Source organism: Herpailurus yagouaroundi, unplaced genomic scaffold, assembly GCF_014898765.1.
Source record: "Herpailurus yagouaroundi ecotype Mexico unplaced genomic scaffold, PumYag 164, whole genome shotgun sequence".
NCBI classification, from domain to species: domain Eukaryota; kingdom Metazoa; phylum Chordata; class Mammalia; order Carnivora; family Felidae; genus Herpailurus; species Herpailurus yagouaroundi.
In genome coordinates, this window is record NW_024412405.1 from 36,003,159 (window position 1) to 36,019,402 (window position 16,244).

A 16,244-nucleotide genomic window follows, 5' to 3' on the forward strand; every position below is an offset into this window, starting at 1 on the left:
TGGACTTCAAGTATGAACTTGAGAGAACTAGTTTTTACCATGAACAAAGTACATTTTCCTTGTAAGAAGGCAATACAAGAATTAAATAGTCACAAGGAGTCAGCACAACATAGGACTTAGAGTACAAACCTTGGCTCTAGGCTGTTGGGATTTGAATCCTGGCTCCAAGGTACAAACATGTGACCGGGGGTGAATTATTTAACTCCTTTGTTTTTCAGTCTCCTCATCTGTGAAAGGGGATAAAAATAATTCCCGTCTCATAGAACTATCATGAGGATTAGGGGTTAATAGTTGCAAAGCACTTAGAGCAGTGCCTGAGCTGTAGAAAGTGTGGGCCACAAATGTTTGTGACATAAATAGTAGCTTTATAGTCCCCATTATAAGCTCTTTAACCATGGCTCGGGACCAAACTGGATTTGATAATAACCATTCATCATTTTATAGTATATTCCCAGAACAATGGAAAATAACAAAATTATTTATTTACCTTCTTTTCCTGACTAGAACCATCATATATATTTTTGAAAGTTTATTTATATATTTTGAGAGAGTGAGAGAGTGTGTGCGTGCACACCTGAGTTGGGAAGGGGCAGAGAGAGAGGGAGAGAGAGAATTCCAAGCAGGATCCACACTGTCAGCGCATAGCCCGCCACAGGGCTCAAACTCACGAATCATAAGATCCTGACCTGAGCAGAAACCAAGGGTCAGACGCTCAACTGACTGAGCCACCCAGGTACCCCAACCGTCCTATATTTTTATCTGAAAAGAAAATAGAAAATGGAGAGATATAGGAGGAAATTAAAACAGCTGCAACTGAACTTTGTAGATTAAGGACAAACAAATCTTTTCTGTTAAGGGTCAGATATTAAATGTTTTAGGCCGTATAGTCTGTTTAGGTTTGTAGGCCCAACAGTCTACAGGCCCAACTCTGTTGTGTTGCAAAAGCAGCTACACAAAGGTGCATGGTTGTGTTCCAGCAAAATTGTACAAAAACAACCTTTGGTCAGAGTTGGCACCTTGGGCCATAGCTTACTGGTCCCTGCTCAATAACTATTGCTGATACATTAATAAATTTCTTTTTCTGTCTTTTTTTTTTCTTTGTGCACCTATGTCTAATTCGTTGTAAATACACATTTAATTGTGATCTTGCCTCTCACTGAGTATTTTCTTTTATAAGTAACTCGTGAATAACTTTAAACATATATTTGGTTTTGCTTTCTGCCAATTCCCAAGGATAGATGAGGAGTACCAATATAAGTTCTCTCAGAGAACTCTCAGAACTGGAACAGGAAGGGAAGAGGCAGGCTGAGTGCTCATGGGGGTGTCATAGTAGGCCGAGCTCCCTCTGCTCAGGGGCATGCAAGGGACTCGCTCTATCCTGCTGTCTGCTCCAGCGCCACAGCCCAGCCACCTGTCAGCACTGAGGACAGCTCCCTGGGCTGGGGCGTCTGGGTGCAGGGTCCCGGCATCACTGGCTGAGATGGGTTTGGATTCTCTAGTCCAGGATATTCAGGTTGCAGGGCTGCAACATAGTTACCACAGCAAAGAGTACGGTGGGAAGTGAGCTTTCCCCCACCTTCATGGCTGGTAGAAAACGAATCTGATGGCATGGAGCTCAATCTAGGGAGAATTCTGAGATCAACCATGCTGGGGCTCTTCCACTCAGTAACCCTAACTTCTTTCTGTTCTTTGCTCAAATGCCACCTTTTAATAAAGCTACTTTTAACTGTTCTATTTATTTATTTATTTATTTATTTATTTTTTAAATTTTTTTTTCAACGTTTTTATTTATTTGTGGGACAGAGAGAGACAGAGCATGAACGGGGGAGGGGCAGAGAGAGAGGGAGACACAGAATCGGAAACAGGCTCCAGGCTCTGAGCCATCAGCCCAGAGCCTGACGCGGGGCTCCAACTCCCGGACCGCGAGATCGTGACCTGGATGAAGTCGGACGCTTAACCGACTGCGCCACCCAGGCGCCCCTAACTGTTCTATTTAAAAGAGCCATATACCTCTGCTCTCTTCCCTGCAAATTAAAATTTGATTTTTCCATTTCTCTTACTGATATCTGACATGTTGGCTATTTAATTATTTGCTTGCTTATCAAAATATCAGCTCCATGACAGCAGGGATTTGTGTTTTTTTTTTTTTTTTTGGTCTGTATGTTCACTGTTAGACACAATCTAAGCACTCATAAACATTGTTGGATGAAAGAATGAATGGGTCATGCTGCCAAATTCTCTACCAGATTCCTGCTTTCTGGAATTATTTTCTAGAAAACTAAAAACTAAAAATATACACACGTCCACCATCAGAGTATGGACATGTTCCTACTACACCTTCATGAGCAGTATGTGTTATGGTCTAAAATATGTTTTAGGGTCAATTTACTTTAAGTTGCTTTCTTTTGATTACTACATTTCTTCTTTTCTTTAAATTGTTTCTTTATGTTCTCTGCCCATTTTGAAAGAATATATTTAAACACTGAAAGGTTCACGTTAGATCTCTTTACTCCCCTCAGGTTGTCTAATGAGCTCTATGCTGGATTTGTTGGGAGCAAGAACACAGGTGTTCAGCTGCTGTGGGGGGCAGAGTTTATTCTCCCCAGCTTAGAAAGTCCATTTTAGATCTGGCTATAAAGGATATGAATATTTTGTTTAACTTTATGTATATGCATTTAAAGGGTGAGATTTGGGCAATTTTCCAGAATGTTCAAGTACGAAAACTATACTGGCTTCGATTTTTTTACTCATGGGGTGCCTCTTAATGATCTGGACAAAATTTCCACTCTGTGACTATTGACTGGTGCCATATGTACGTGCTAGCAGAACCATTATAGAATATGTTGGAAAAAGTAAATTTGGTTGTTTAAGTGATCACAGCACTTTCTCTAAGCATATTCAAGTTATAAAACACAAATACTAACACAAATACTATTTAACCTGAGAAATCCATTCAATTATTTCTCAAATACAGTCTCAATCCCTATCTGAAAATGCATTACAAAACCAAGGATATATATATAAAATAACCACTTGCAATGTATATTTTAAGGGCATATCTGGAATAGCATTGCAAAAACTTATCAGGGACCTATCTGGATTCATACCAGAAACCCTAAAAGAGAACATTTCTGCTTCCATGTTCATTTTACTGTATCTTAAGTTAACAAAATACACTCTTGCAGAATAGGGACACGGGGTGGATGGGAATGAAAGCAGGTGTTTATGTGGGCTTGCATTTTTTTTTAATCCCCAAAGTCTGCTTTATTTGTGGGCAAATCCCTCTTCCTTCCCTTTCTAATAGACATGCTCCTATAATAGAGACTTGTAAGTGAAGCTTGAAAATAGCGTTATAAAAGAAATAAATGTTTTTATTTTAATAGCAACTATCATATTTCTGTAACTCAGATACTGTGCATTTTTATAATAGCCCACTCACTCATCCATGCTTAAATTTCCATGCCTGTTGAATTTTTCCTTAAAGATAATCAAATAAGGCTCTTTGCCTATAAATTATACATTATCCTGCAACTAATTAAAATGATTTTATCATATATCCTAGAATGTTAGTTGTTTCTTTCTTATTCTTTTTATATATCAGGAGATGCTTTCAGTCAAGCACTAATGTGTTTTTCTTTGTTTAACCACAAAATATTCTTTGGAAAGCTATTTCTAACCTGAGCATTGCTTTTAAAGTGACTTGTACACATGCCAGTTTTTCTGCATGTTTTGACAAATGACACATTTCCTTTGGTGCTTCCTTGTGGGTAACAGTGTGTGAGGATGTGGTGTTGGAGAAATTTATTACAGTTATTTTGTAGTTGATATTAAAGAATGTGATGTATTATACCAGGTGTCTGACCTTTAAAGATCTTAGGACCTAATTCATTACAACATAAAATTTACATATTATTCAACTTTGCTGCAGATCTTTTATGAACAAGTCATGGTGTGTATGTATATCAGGACAGAGAGGAAAAAGTCAAAGCTCATGCAAGGAACTGAGGTCTGAACCCCAGGCTTGAATCTGTTTGTGGTGTTTCTGTGGATTTAAGCGAGAGCGAGGAAGCCTTCTCATGGACCAAATTAAATCAAGGAGGAAAGAGCATGGAGTACAAAGTGGACCTTTTGTGAATTAGTGATGCATATCTTTTTATACTCCTAACCTGGCCTGCCCTAGTCTGAGGTGCAATGGAAGCAACATACAAGAGACTGAGGAAAGATAACCCTGGGATGGTATCTTTGAGTAGTTAAGTCTGTGATACAGCCAACAAAATGATACTTGTGCGATTATTTTTCATGCCTGATTTTAAAATATAAGATGAGACGTGAAAACAAAAAAAAATTACCAAATATTGCTCACAGAAAATAAACGTCTTTGAAATAGTGGGTATCTAACAGGTTTTAGAAGAACAAAAATTGGCTCCACCTTGTAGCAAATTAGAAATGCACGTGAAAAGATTGTGGGTTATTAGAAATCAACTAAGGCCATTTTAATCCTTTTAAATGTATTCATTATTTCCTTTTCAATAACTGCTGGAAATCCTCTTTCTCATAATTTACTTTCAACTATTTGAGTCTTGGATCAAATAAATATCCATTAAATCAGTAAGTCCCATTTAAAACAATGTATATATCTACACGATGGCAGTGGGAATACTCGTTTGTAAGGTCCTGGTCCACTATGGTTTCATGTCACTCAAGGTTTCACAAAATAATTGATAATATTATCTTTCCCTGAGGACACCCCAACATTATGTCAGAAAAAGAAGTCTAAATCCCTTTTTAAAAAATAGATACTATAAAATAATTTGAGTTAATGCAGATGGGTTATTAATATCAATATAATCCAAACACTATTTAAAGATTCAGTTTGCTATCAAAGATAATGTTTCCTTATTCTGCAGTTTAATTAGCAAGGAGGAAGCATTTTATCTGAAATACTGATTTTCTAAATTAGTTTGCTGGAAGGTATAGAAATACGCTTGAAGTTTTTTTTTGAATTTTGCTAATTTTTAATAAATGTGTGGAGGCAATTGAAACAGGACGAAATTTAAAAAGCCATAATTATCGTTAGGGCGAGTTGCTTCTAGCAAATGCAAACCACTCACTCAGACTGATGGCACACTAAGAGGAAATGCTGTGTGTTCGCAGTAGAGGGCGCTGTCTTCTAGGTCTACCACAAACTAAAATAGAAGGTCACTCAGTCTATTGATAAATCACACTGCCGTGATTCCTAACTGACAGCTCAAACTAACATCAAGCTGGATGAGGGAGAACAAAAGGCCATCAAGCAGCCATTTTCTTGACACTTTTATTCAATCACCAGCAGATTGCTTACGACAGCAATAGCAGCTGTTTTGTCTTCATCTTTCCACATTTGATAAAAGGTGTCAACTCAAATTTTTGTAAATAATTCACTTACCCCTACTGCACACACCAGCACTGTTCAGCATATGTATTTTGTATGAACAGATCACTGAGGCAGGTCAGAGCTCAATGACATCACCTGAAGGTCATCTGTGATCTAAAAGGAAGCCTCGATAAAGCTATACCGTCCCTCAAGGTCAGAGATAAGAACTACGTGTAGATATTTGTGATGGGAACGAAAGGTTAAACAATAGGAAGAAAAAGTATGAAAATGCTTCCTTTAATATACGAGTGCTTTTCTTTGTTTAAGAAACCTCATTCATAGCTCCTTAGTCAATTATCAATGGAGGGTGTTTGTAAACCCACCTAAGAGATTAAACATCTAAATTGTTCTTTCAAAAGTTTGAAAAAAAATATTATTTGTAGCATGCTATTCATCATGACTGTACAGCAGCCTGAGCTGCAATTCGTTTCTATGTTCTTTTTAAAAGAATCATAAAAAGAGTGTCAAAAATTAATACAGTTAGATAGAATTTCATTTATCTAGTTCATTTAAAATTCTACCCTGAAATGCATTTAGGCTTGAGAGCTGAGAAAAAAATATAGAAAGAAGGTGTTTTATATCATAAGAGCTTCATTTGCTTTAAGGGCTTAGAGAAACTAATAGAGAAATCCTTGAATTATTGCAATAAGATACTCTATCTGGTGTTGGCAGTAGCTAAAAGTGCTGAGATTAAAAATGATACATCCTTCAATGCTGGGTTGTTTTTTCAGTTACATTACTCACAAAATAAATCTAAACAACAAATAGTCACTATTTGGTTTCTGTTTTCTACTAGGAAAAGTCCATGTGCTTTTGAGATCCTGTCTTAGCTCCAACTGCAGGGGGATTTATTACCTGTAATTGATGTGCATGGAGATCAAAGAGCAGCTTCCTTACATTTTCTCCTATTCTTTCTACCTCAGAAATTGGGGGGGGGGGATAACTCTTACAATTGCATTGGAATATATGTCCAAGAATGAAACGAACCTGGATAAATCCTGACACAGTAATGCAGGGCATTAAAAACATTTAAAAAACCCAAACAGGTAATCCAATTTCTGGTTGAAAGTTAATCCCCACAGGAAGAATGGATATTTTCACCATTTGAACATTAATGAAAGAGGGGACAAACTAAGATTTGGAATAATGTTTCAATCTTCCAAATTTTAAAGCCTTTTCACATTTTCTTTCTAGATTATTACACAATTACATTTCCTCTCACTTAGCGCATGTCATTTTATCTTGTAATTTGTCTTCTTACATACGTTTCTTCTCTTCTCAACTAAATTATGGGATTGCAGGGGCAAGGACCATCTCGTAATAAGTGCATAACATTGATAATTTAATCTTTTCATGAGGCATATAAAGCCCTTGCCTATCTTATTCGATCTTCATAATCTCATGAGATGGTCAGATTAGAGATTATCTCCATGTTGTAGATGAGGAAACTCCATTCCAGAAGTGCACAAGAAGTTCTGCACCTGTGTTAGCAGAAGCTGAACTTGATTCTGGTCTTTAGGTGTGTAATCCAGTGCTCTTTTACATAACCTTAATGTAGACCTAGAAACAAAGAGGGCCTAGGAAAGCAAGGGGTCTCAAAATGGAGCACAGCGTGTGCACACAGCAGATATTCAATGTACTGTTAAATAAGTAAATGACAACCATATGTGTTAGCCCAGAGATATGTACAAGGCATTCAAAAGTGTTTGCTATTTTTATTGGTAGCAATGATTTGGGCAGTAGATCAGTTCCAGAGTAAATATGTTTTGTGGGCAAGAAAACTAAGAGAAGCCTATAATGTCTTTGGTCTGGAGGAGCTTCATTTTAGGCAGAAACCAGATGTGTTTTCACGATGAGGAGTTAATTTCCGGTAAAATGGGGATAATAATCACAGTTTTACTATCTCATCAGATCGCTGTGCGGATCAAAAGAGACACTGTATGTGAAAGCATTTTGTAAGCTGGCAAGTGCATAGATACAGGTGAACTGCCTTATTGTGATTAAGGCAGTTCATGATGACTGCCAGGTGGGGGCGATACTGAGTTCAGAGGTGAGAGATGGTTTTAGGGAGTGTGGGAAAATGTGAAAGCAATGATTGAAAAAGGCATTTCAAGAAAGCAGGGAGATCTAAGTCCAGAGCCAGAGGTAGAGAACAACAAGATGCGTTTAAAGGAGAATGAATAACATTCAAAGGAGAATAGCCCGATAGGTACGTTTATAGACAGGTGCAAAAGGATTTATCATTGTTTATAAAGATAGGTTAGGGTGTGTTTGGGGAAGATTTGCAGTCTTGGAACCTGGTGAGGATGGCCGATCTCAAATGGAAACGTGGTCTCCTGTGAAAATAGTGATTATTTTCCATGGAGCTAATTGCAAATGAGGAAATCAGAGAAGACGTTATGAGAGTTAACCAGATTCCTCAAGAGAAAAATGATTTCCCTATACACAAGGGAACGTGTGATGCTTGTGAGAGAAAAGGTTCTTTAGATATTGTTCAAAATACACCCTTATTGGGTGTATGCTCTGTGTCTCACGTGATTCTAAGTAAATTATTTACATTAACTCACTCAATATTCATAATCAGGGAAACTGTTACCATTTAACTGGTAAGATAACTGAGATCTAGAAAGGTCAAATAACTTATCCCAGCTCATATCACTAGGAAATGGCAGAGGACGAGTTAGCCTCAGGCAGTCTGGCTGCACACCCGGTTCCATCACTGTCGTGCTCCTGATGCACTGGTAAGTCCAGACGCACAACCAGAGCAGTGACAGCAGGTGTTTTCACTTTGTGAATATTTATGATTTATGTACTCTCTTGTATGTATGCTGCACTTTAATCATGAGTTAAGTAAGTGATATAATTTTTTAAAAAGTCAGTATTCTATGTACCTGTAGAAGGAAGGATTGGAAAGATATACACAAACTGTTAACCCAATTGTCTCTGGTTATGAGGAATATGAATAACTTAAATTTTCTTCATTTTATTTATCTCCAATTTCTAGATTTTTGACAACTATCCTGTAAAACTTGTGGAATAAGAAATGTTGGTTTAAGCAAACAAGGAAAGTTTCTGATGAGGAAGGAGTGCAACTGACATTGATTTAACAATTACTGTGAGTCGTATCATCTTTTTTATCTATTTCTCAAAATAACCTCTAGAAGAGTTTTCGTACTATTATTTGCCATTTAAGTATAAAATGAATTTCAGTGTGGTAAATAATAGGCCCAAGTCACACACAGCACTCAGCACATACTTCAAAGGGACAGGATTTGAACCCAGGAATGATTCCTAAACCCAGGAAAAAACGGAGGAGAGAATTCAGGAATGGAGAAAAATTCTAGAATGATCTAAGTTTTATTTATTTTTTTAATGTTTATTTACTTTTGAAAGAGACAGAGCACAAGCAGGGGAAGGGCAGAGAGAAGGGGAGACACAGAATCCAAAGCAGGCTCCAGACTCTGAGCTGTCAGCAGAGAGCCTGACACAGGACTTGAACTCACAAACCATGAGATCATGACATGAGCCAAAGTTGGACACTTAACCTACTGAGCCACTCAGGCACCCCTAGAGTGTAAGTTTTAAATTGACATAGTTAGACAGTTAAGAGTCAGAAGCAATCATCTTGAAAAATTGCCAAATAGCAAAAAATTAGATTTTCTGTCACACAGAGGTCAGCATAGTTTGAAGGTTCATCAGTAGTCTGTGGATTCTTTAATATAGCATATTGGGAAGATGCTATTTCTCAGTTTTTTGACTTATCACTGGATGTCTTCCCCAAACAAAAATGAATACATCAACATTTTGTGCATGACCCTGGGAAGTCTGATTTCAATATGTTATTTTTTTCTGTATAAAGTTTTTAAAATTTATCTTTGGATTTATTCATTCATTCATTCATCCAGTATTCCCACAACATTCCTCCCCTTTTCCCTTTACAATGATGTCCCATATTTTGATGTCCCAAAATAACTACATAACTACATAACTAATTATATTGGACATAAAGCAATTTGTGTAACTGCCAAATTTTGGAGAATTAAAATGACCGAAAGCAGTTGAAGATTTTAAGTGTTTTCTGCAGAACAGAGTAGAGAATTTATAAAGAGACAGTGGATTCTGATGAACACAATAAGAAGGGGAAGGTGTTAAACAAAACCAGAAATCCCTTGGCATATGACTTTGGCCAAATGACTTGAACTTGTTCCTGTGTGAACCAAGTGCAAAGTGGCATAAAAAGACATCTACTGGACAATGTAGACTCTATATTGGACTTGAGGTGTTGCAGATAAATAAATGATGTCTGTATTAGTTTGGGCTGGGACAAAAAGGATACAGTTTGCTGCTATAGATGTTTTAAAGGTTCATCCTGTATTTTCTCCCACAATTTTTCTTTTCTACCCATGTAGCCATGTCATAGTTTATTGCTGAGTTCTTAGGGGTTTGTGAAGCTGGCTTATAATAATAATAATAATAATCATCATCATCATCATCATCATCATCAGTGATATTTTTCTTTCAGTAGAAAAGGGCACAAAGGGGAGAATATATTTTCTAAATAGTAATTTCCCTGGTATTTTTCCTTGTTGGAAAACAAATAGTTCTGCAGATGTGGCATTGCTTAGTCTACCTATTTTTATATTTACCAGCATCTATTGTTTTCTTACTGGTATCTCTGAAATTACTGATTCTGGGAAAACAGTGCAAATTCAGTAAAATACAATTTATAAGGTTGGTTTTAACCTCTAGAAAATTCCAGAATTTTAGTATGGTTAAATAAATAGTTTTTGAGTAATCTAAAAGTGAGTGGTTTTCAGTAATTCTTAGAAATCAACAGGGCTAACAAAGAGTTAGTGATGTCAAACAAATGTTTTAGCAAAACGTAAATATCTCAAGATATTTAAATACTCCCTTTTTAATGAGCTTCTATTGGTCACCCTATTTTAAATTGTTACTTTTCTTAACATTTTGTATTCTCCACCTCTGCTTCATTTTTCTCTGTAGTACTTACTGTCATTCGAAACATTATCTGATTACTTAGTTTGTGTGTTCCTGTAGAATGTAAGCCCTGTGAGAAAAGGTTCTATGCCTTCCTCCCACTCCATTTTCTTAACTGTCATATCCTTAGCACCTAGAGCATACCATGGTATATACTAGGTGCTGTAAGAAGACATATCTTTTTGAAGATACTAAAATACAGAGAGAATCATAAAACTGTTACTTGGATTGAACCATCAAGACCAAGGTCTGATGAGAACCTCAAGGAAGGTCTCGGGTGTACTGAGCACATTAGAGCTCTGATTATTCTCAACAGAGTCTGGTTGAAAATACAAAAGGTAGTCTTAGGAAATTTTTTGATGAACCTAAGCTGGGAAGAATAGCCATATAATGACAAAACCAACTGGGATGCCTGGGTGGCTCAGTGGTTATGTGTCTGACTCTTGGTTTCAGCTCAAGTCATGATCTCATGGTTTGTGAGTTCAAGTCCCACATTGGGCTCTGTGCAGCCTGCTTGGGATTCTCTCTGTCTCTGTCTCTCTCTCTCTCTCTCCCTTTCTCTCTGCCCCCCCCCTGGCTCATTTGCATGCTCTCTCTCTCAAAATAAATAAGTAAACTTAAAAAAATAACGACAAAGCCAACTTTAACTTGATTTTGAGGGGCTAAAATGATGGGCTCAAGCAAGAAAAACTAAAGCATAATAGAAAAAATATCATCTTATTTATTTTAACAGAAAGAGCTGTACAGCAAGTGAATAATTTATTTAACTTACTCAGACCTGAGTTTTTTCTCTTGGTGTTAGATGGACCTAACTAGACTTCAAGCTTCTTCTAAGGTACTGAGACTACTTGACCCTCTGAAACTAAGGGACAGAACAGTCAAATTAGCAGGCAAACTGGATTTCACAGCAGGTAAGGAGGTGGCAGTTATGGGAGCTGAAGGGACAGGGGCTTTATCATCAGCATTTAGTGGAAGCAAGGGCCAAGAGTAGTTGAAGGGATGGTTTTGGCTGAGCAAGCTGAGATGGAGCTTCATGAGGAAAAAATAGAAAAGGAAGAGGAAAGGGAGGCAATGGTGATATCTCTTGTCCCATTTCTTATGCTCTTGAGGTACTTCCTCCCCTCTCCTGATCATTTCTGTATTGATAGGAACACTTATTATCTGTTGGGAATAAAGCAACACAAAACAAAACAAAACCCCCAAATCTCGAATAAAAGGTAGGAATGGACTCCACTAGCAAATTGAAACAATTGCTATCAGGAAAGTTTTCTGCTCCTACTTCAAAATTTAGGTAAGAAAATACAGTCGCCAAGTGAGCTGGCATTTCTGTGTGTGATGAGGAAACCAGCGCTCAGGTGGAGTGCCTTCAGATTCTATTAAGGTAGCCACTGGATGTATAGGTTGTGTACAGCAGTCAGTTTTAAACTTTAGTAGACAGTAGAAACACCCGAAGGGCTTGTTAACACACATTGGGGCACCACCTTCAGATCTAGGACTAGGATAGGACCCAAGAATGTGCATTTCTAACAAGTTCTCAGATGATATTGATGCTGCTGGTCCAGGACCATATTTTGAGACCATTGTTCAGGCTGTGTTCTGCTACGGCACCCACCATGGGGGTGGGTGGGGGATGAAATCCATAGGCTGCCTTGGCTGGATCACCTGCCAAGGTATTGATCCAGCCACGCAAAGGACCATCTGCAATCTTGCTTTGAGGGTTTAAGACTCTGCTGTGTTTGAGTATGATAAACAATACTGAACTCATTGTGGATATAGCCCATGACCTCTTTTCAAATAGGAGAAATGGGCTCAATGAGGAAAACATGAGGTGACATGGGCTTTGGTCAAATTTCTCTTTGGTAACTCTGCCGCCTCTTCTCAGTGAAGAGAAGGGAAGAATTCCATTGGCCCTCAAGTTGCGACTTAGATTCTAGACCCTGCATTGACTCTAACCAGTTGCATGGTCTTAGACAAATCATTTAATCTCCTGGATTCTGTCTTTTCATCTGTAAAATGAGAATGTCAGGATAGATGATGTTTAAGATCTCCTCCTGCTCTCAAATTCATTTTGTATGATTCTAAGTCAGAGGAGACATTTTATATCACAATGGCAAATTGACCAGTTTATCTTTGTGGTAATTGAATTGCTTTGGAGAGATGTTCTGTATTGGTGAAGGAAGGTCTCTGTGACCCAAATGTTCTCTGAAATTGTATGCAAGTTCTCTAAAGTACCTAACACAGTATTTAATGATATTCTACCCCCTTCCTTTCTTTTTTCCCCCCTCTAATGTTAATGATTCTTTGACTAAACTTAAGTAGTTTGTTTTTCATTCAGATTAGAAAGTTTGTCATTTTTTGGAAAATGTAATAAAAATTAGACCCATTTGTTGGTACTTAACAATCCCATCACTTGCTATTGTTATTTATGTGTATTGCCACCAGATAGCAGAATTATTCTTGTTATAATCTTTTGATGGCTTAGTTGAGTTTACTTTTTGGAAACTCTTTTATAGAGAAATGTAGGGGAAGAAGTCCTCCTCATTATCTGAGAATAATCGGTCTTGGAAAACAAAAGCTTCTTCAAGTGAATACACTTAAAAATGCCGGCCAAAATGTGATCAGGTAAAAATAGCTTGAGTGGGCTTTTGTCATGACCAATAAAATTAAGAATTATAAAAATATGGTCAACTGCTCCTATTTTTTTTTAAGTTTTTTTTTAAACAACTGCTCCTATTTTTAACCTACTTTAGATTTTATTTTCAAATATACACCAAAAAATGTATCAAGTATTTTTCTTTTTCTTTTGGGCAGAATCCCACTTGCATTCTGCTAGTTCAGCTCCGTCTCCTGGAGGAAGAGTTGCTGTCTTGGCTTATTTGCATGGTTTGATCATAAAAGAAATCATTTTTGTAAGATGATTCGAAGATGATCACTTTTTGTAGGGCATCCCTTAGTTCTTTGATACTTGTATTGATGTCTCTGAAAACACTTATTGCATCATCACACTTGCTGACATTTCTCTTCTTTGTTGACTGGCTGAACCCTTTCTGATTATTTTGGTTGTTGGCTTTGCCTATCCTATGAAGAGTTTTATGATAGCACTTTCTTTGACTTCATGGAATCCTGGATCTTTTGTAAAATTTGCAATGTCATTTTGCCGTTGTTTATAAAAGCACATTAACCCGAAATATGGGGAGATGCAGTGTTAAGGAAAAAGGGTTGTTATTCTAGGAGAAGCTCTATTCATGTTGCATTTAAACAATCAGCCTAAAGGGGTGCCTGGGTGGCTCAGTCGGTTAAGCGTCTGACTTCGGCTCAGGTCATGATCTTGCGGTCCGATCCATGAGTTCGAGCCCCGCATCGGGCTCTGTGCTGACAGCTCAGAGCCTGGAGCCTGTTTCAGATTCTGTGTCTCCTTCTCTTTCTGACCCTCCCCCATTCATGCTCTGTCTCTCTCTGTCTCAAAAGTAAATAAACGTTAAAAAAAAAAAAAAACTACAATCAGCCTAAAATCAGTGAGTGTGTGTTTTGTAGCTTAAAAGCACTTTCAAATTTGGGGTTGTTTCCATTTATCAAAAGCATACAAAGAGCTTGTATCAGTGAGCTTTGGCTATTAACATCCTATAAAAGAAGCATCCCAAAACTTAGTGGCTTAAAACAACAATCATTCATTCTTATGGATTTGCATGTTTTCTGGATATTAGCTGTTATAGAGTGAGTTTGACTAGGATAGGAGGGAGTTTTAAATGAGGATTAGTTTTGTAAGAGGTCATTTCATTAGGGAATATCTTATGGTACGATATATTTTCTTCATATTTTCTTTCTTCAAAGAAAATATTTTCTTTCTATGAAGAAAATATTTTCTTTCAATGAAGAAAATATATCTTCATATATATGTCTGGGTTCTAATCCTAGTTCTGCTCCATACTGTATTATCTTGGATAATTTACGTAACCTTTTTTTTGTTAAGTGGGGATAACGATTTATTCAGTGTTAAATGGGGATAATAATAATACCAATGTCACTGGTTTTTGTGAGGACTGAATGAGATAATCAACCTAGCACATACCGAGTGTTTACTAAACTTTAGCTTTTCTTGTTATTAAACGAAAAATTACCTCTGATTGTGATTAAAAGACTAATGAGTTGGGCAGAGGGAGGGAAAAATGCATGGAATTGGAGCAAGAGGTAGTGTTTGAATTTATCTCCAGTTCTCTGACCATATAAATCAAGGAAGCTGGTAGAACCAACATTTTACCTTATGTAACAAATACTTTTACAGTGCCATTTACCGTGTGCCAGACTGTTTCCAGGAGCCTAACAGATATTAAGTCATTTAAAGCGCATATCAACTCTAGGAGGCAGATATAATTATGATCTTCATTTTATAGACAAGGATATCCAGACCCAGAGAGGTTATGTAACTTCCCCAAGGTCACACAGCTAGTAAGTGGCAGAGCTGGGATTAAAATGCATGGCAACCTGGCCGTAGAGTCTGTGGCCTTAAGACCAGTGGTGTTTTCTATCATAGGGAATCATGTAAAGGAGGCCAGGCTGAGGTGATATGTAGTCTTGAATATAGATATTTAACTTATATACTATGTTTTGAGGATTTAACTTTATTGTTTGCTTCTGAACCTGAAGGTTTGAAGCAGAGCTCCCTTCTATGTCCATTTTTTCTTGTGGTCTCTATGCAGCTTATTCCAGGATGGAAAGAAATTCCATGAGTGTTAACAGCAGGCTGATGGAGAATCACTTCATAAAGATGTGAAGACTTCCTGGGCTTGCTCAGTTCTCATTCTCCTTTATATGAGGGAGGGAATCAGGATCACTCCATCAGGTTGTTTTTTTCTCTTCAGTAATAGGATTTTTATTGCTAACTTCAAGAATATAGGACGAGTGGAAACAAACTGAGTTTTGCATTGAACTCTATCCTGTGCAAAGATAAACGCCCCATGCTAATAAATCTTCCATACTAAAAATATATCCGCACAGGGCAAAGGATGATGTTTGTAAATCTAATTGAATTGAATTTCACTTTGGTGCCTTTGGGGGGGGGGCACAGTACAAGCACGGGGAGTGTGCAGTCCTGAAACGCTATCCTGTGGGTCAGCATTACAAGTAATTGCCCATTTTAGTTCTAAGATTATGGCTTATAATAAACTTGGTTGAAGCTCTGAAATGCCCGGTCATATAAAACTGCAATCGTCATGGGCGGGCTGGTCAACATGTGCAGCGATGCTCAGTATTTGGAATTATGTATTTTTATTTGGTTTTGTTTGTATCTCAGCTCAAGCAGCTCTCTGATCCAACACAGATAGGGTGATTTTATTAAAAATTTAACATGTATCTCGTAGCAATATTTACTTTAATGTGGTAAATCAAGAAATTCTTCCTTTTCTGAATGAGATCTGTTGGTAAGATAAACTCAATGCTATAAGATAAATATTAACTTTATAATGAAAACTACAGAATGCCTTGTCTGGTACATTGTATCTGTATTTCTCTAAGGTGATGGAAGCCATCCCTGCTTCTTGCTCTACCTCGTGTGAAAGGTAATAGTTTAGATTTTAATCCTTAATTATCTGTCCTAGCTCCGTTCATAGTGACATCTCATCCTGTGTGTTCTTCAACTTCTAATTTTAAAAATATTGAATATGTTTGCTCATGCAAAAGACTAGCTGATTCGAGAATTATAAAAGGACAACCAGGCACTTTTACATGCAGTAATCCACGGAGGAAATGTTAACTTTAGCAGGTAAAATTCATTAGTGAAAAGGAGATTTGGAAAATCTTGAAGTTTAAAAAAAAAAAAAAAGCGCTTATAGGGACG